Here is a 4,458-nt window from a genome sequence, read left to right as displayed (position 1 = left end):
GGAATGTCTAAATGAACCCTAGCAACACGGCTCTGAATCTAAAGAGCGCTGAGGAGAAATATTTCAGCCCTGAATCATGACATTACTCCACAATGACATTTCACACGAATCCCTTTATGCACACAATAATTAGGAGTATCGTCTGAAGTGATTCATGTTGGTATTTAAATGAGCTGTGGAACGGGCATTACGGGTGACAGCCTCATGCATATATATACGTGTCATTTAGTCATATTATAATGTGAATAAAAGATTATAAATACGCATATTAATGCAGAATCTGGCATTTCCTACAGTCATTGAACAGGGTTTCAAAGATAGACGTTTTCATTGATGTTATAAGCATTTTTATTTACCGTGTGATGATGTCTGTCAGTGTGTGTTTGTTCAGATGCCCACGGCGGGGGCGTGTCCTCATGAATATTCATCCTCCTCCTCTCACTGTGATTGGCAGATGACACTGATGGAGTGAAATGTCAGTGAGTCAGTTAGACGAGTGTTTAAGCGCTTCATTGTGTTCGTCTGCCAGATTTAGACACAGGCTTGAGAAAAAAAGAATGATTGAATCTCAAGAGACATTTATTTCTACAGCGCTTTATACCGTATAGATTATTACAAAGCAGCGGCATGGAAATAAACACCAGAATAACTTGTGTTGTACAGAAGACAATAGAGGCCGTTAAGCGGATATATACGCCTAAAAATATATTACGTTTTATTTATCAAGCCTGTGAAATCATAAGAGGACAGGACAGTTTACAGGCCGTTTAGGAAATATATGGTTATAAAGCTTTGTCAGTTATAGCGCCACCTATGGTCCGATCTCCATAAACATGTGGTGCGTCAGATTTGCTAACTAATTTTCATTTAGCTTTTGAGTATATCGTGCCGCACTTATTTTCTAAATGACTCATAGCTACCCAAAGGGACATGGGCAAATGTGATTTTTTCATGATTATTGATCTTGAGAGTCTGGAGAATTAAACTGCATTGCTTCAGATTGAGTGAAAAACTCTAGGTCTAGCTCACAAAAGTATGTTTTTTTTTTTTTACATAATTGTGAGTATTTACTCAACAGGCAAAGTTGTTCAGTATGAGGAGATCTATCACACACTGCAAAAAAATGCGTTTCTCACTCAGTATTTGTGTCTTGTTTCTAGTCAAAATATCTAAAAATTCTTGCATTAAGAAACATTTACTAGACAAGCAAAAGTAATTGTCTTGTTTTGGGAAAAATAACTCAAAATGAAGAGAGTTTTTGCTTAAAATAAGATAAATAATCTGCCAATGGGGTGAGAAAAATAATCTTGTTTTCTGTTTGAATTAAGTTGAATTGAGTTCAGCTTTTCTCTGAGAAAAGAACAAAGAGCGGCACTGAAGTCATTCTGAAGAAGGGAAGATGTGTTCAGAGTTTAGCCGACCGGATACGGCGAATGTTTAATCTGTCAGCTCCACCTCACAGTGCTCTGGTTGGTGTAGCGCTATCCTATCGTGTGCAGAGGGAGTTTGACAGACAGCCGTTTATCCGCCCCTCAGATTGAGCCGCCAATGGGGAGTTTCCAGACCAAACATCTGGATGAGGCTCCGGCTTGTCCGGCTAGAGTTTCAGTGCTTGAACCCCTAATTATTCAGATCAAAATCAGATATTCCTGTAAAGTTTTTTGCTCTGGTCCCCTCCCTGATTGCCGGAGTGATGAGATAGTTCGCAGAGTATCATCACTCACTGAGCACGTTAACTTGTCCGGCTAGAGTTTCAGTGCTTGAACCCCCAATTATTCAGATCAATATCAGTGCCAGCGGAGGCGTTCACATGCTCGTTCTTCAGCCGATTATGCCTAATAATCCGACATTGATCATGGTCATGTAACCGAGGTAACCCGTTATCGGAGTAAGCTCATAAACGGCGTAAGCATAAGCCAGTCGACTCAGGGAGTTTTTTTGCCTCTTCTCCTGATTTCGCGCAGCATGTAAACGCATTAACCTGCTTACTGTCAGCTTATTGAAGAGCTCATGTGTGATAGGAGACAAAACACATATTAGAGCAGATTTAAACACAGTGGTTTGTATGAAATAAGGACATATATCACAAACGCTGACTCTGAGACCCAGGGCATTGTAAAGATGTGTTCTCATCTCAGTCAGCAGAAGAGGTTCAGGAACTGAAATCTCCAGCTCACGCTTTATTAACATCACAACTGACTAACATTAGGAATACTCAGAGTCAGATACGGACATTATTATTATAGACGTCACTAAAGGAAATAACCGGTTCATTAATAAAGTCGTGTAAACGTGCTTTACTTGCGTTGTCAGTTTACTGGTGTGCATGATGACGGGGAACACTGGTTATTCCAATATCAGGAGCCTATTGCACTAAACTAGGATAAGGGATTAAGCTGGGATATCTTGGTGATCATGGCTCTATTTATCCGCTAATATACATTTATCTTTCGTTATTGTTCTTGGTGTGAGTGTGCCTTCAGGTATGTTTACACCACAGCGGTGGACTAAATTTAGCATTCAAGATCCCCCAGATATCCCGGCTTAATCCCTTATCCTAGGTTTGTGCAATAGGCCCTGATCTGTGTGAGTTATCGGCTCACTGGTGTGCAGGTCAACGCGCTCAGTGTTGGCCTGTTGAAGTTTTAGCATGTGTTGCTCATAAGCATCAGTGTTGAATTAATCTCTGGAGGTCAGCGACACACACACACACACACACACACACACACACACACACACACACGCACACACACACACACACACACACACACACAGGTCGGGTCAGGTCAGGTCGCTCCGTTCTGATGTCAAACTGCTGTATATTTAGCCGTGAATGAGCCGTGAATAGCCCGGTGGGAGCAGACATTGGCAAAGGAGGAGCTGATGCTAAAGCAGTGGAGGAGATAGACGGCCAGAGGAAGCCCACTCATCACGGCCGCTCTAGAGGAGCTGACGGCTTTATCCAGTCCATATCGCAGCCAGAGTTCATCAGGAGGATCTTCACACTATAATTACTGCGGTAAAAACAGAAACCCATCTTCTGTTTAGATGAGTCAGTTTCTGTAGCATGAATGACGTCCTCAGCGCTTCCCACACACACACACACACACACGTCCCATATCTCTCTGTGGAAATCTGCTGCTACTCAGTATTTTAGTCTCTCAACAGCAGAAATAACATTGCCTCTTGCCTCTTGAATTAGGTTTCCATTTGCAGATATTTATTCTTGTTTTAATCATAAACTCAGTTTAAGACGTAATATCTTCAGCCCTTTTGCTTCTCCAGCGTCTCGATGTGAGGTCATTTAGGCCACATGTCCTCTGCATCCTTCAAGAGACCCATTCTGATATTTCCCTCTCATGTGGCACGGATCGGACATGACGTGAACGTCTAATAGGGCTGTGCAATATATCTACATATCGCAAATGTACATATCACGATATGCATATCGCAACGGCACGCAATATCTGAATGATTTAATGCTACTTCAACATCGGGAAAAGGGTCTGTGTTAGGTCGGCATACAGCAGAGAACAGACCGGGCACACGGCTGCGGTTACTGATGGGACTTATGCTAAAAACAGTTATTATACGTAAAAACAACTCCTTGCAGTCTTGTGCTGTCTGACACACACACACACACACACACACACACACACACACACACACACACACACACACACACACACACACACCTCCTCCTGTGTGATTTATAAGCCTTTTGTAAAGTGGGGCCATGGGTAATGTCCTCATATTTCACCCTCTCCTGTAATACCTGTGTCATACCCATGGCATTATACACATTTGTGTCCTCATATGTCACAAACACACAAACACACACACACACACACACACACACACACACACACACACACACACTGAAACGTGCGCACGAGCCGCCTCTCTGAAAGCATGTCTTGTTACACACTCGAACTAAATACACACACTAATCTTTTTAACATACATTTTTGCTAAAAACACAGCTGGCCGCTTTCAGAAATCGTTGTAGCGATGCTTTATTTTCCCAGAAAGAATAATATCGTTCTCAGTTTTTAAACATTTTTAAAAATATAATAGATTTACACACTAATCATAGTTATATCGTATCGCATATCGCCTGTTTCTTCAATATCGCACAGCCCTAACGCTGGGACAAATGCCTGTGTTCCGACATCCTCCGATCGGATTCGGGCCTCACTCGTGTGGGAATAAATCAGATTTGATTGGGATCGTGCGTTAGGGTCAGCCATACGCGGACCAATCGGATATTCCCCAGGAAACGCGTCTCGTACGTCAGTAATGAGGACGGAGGCGAATGTTCAAGAGTTTTATTTGTCACATACACAGTTATACAGAATACAACCGGCAGTGAAATGTAGACAGGTCCGCTCCATGGACAGCAAATAACAATTAACAAAAAAAGCACAATAAATTATAAAATAGGGATAGGATAAAATA

This window comes from Pseudorasbora parva, chromosome 19, assembly GCF_024679245.1.
Source record: "Pseudorasbora parva isolate DD20220531a chromosome 19, ASM2467924v1, whole genome shotgun sequence".
NCBI classification, from domain to species: domain Eukaryota; kingdom Metazoa; phylum Chordata; class Actinopteri; order Cypriniformes; family Gobionidae; genus Pseudorasbora; species Pseudorasbora parva.
The sequence above is the reverse complement of the archived record's forward strand: the minus strand, read 5'-3'. Positions refer to the sequence as shown.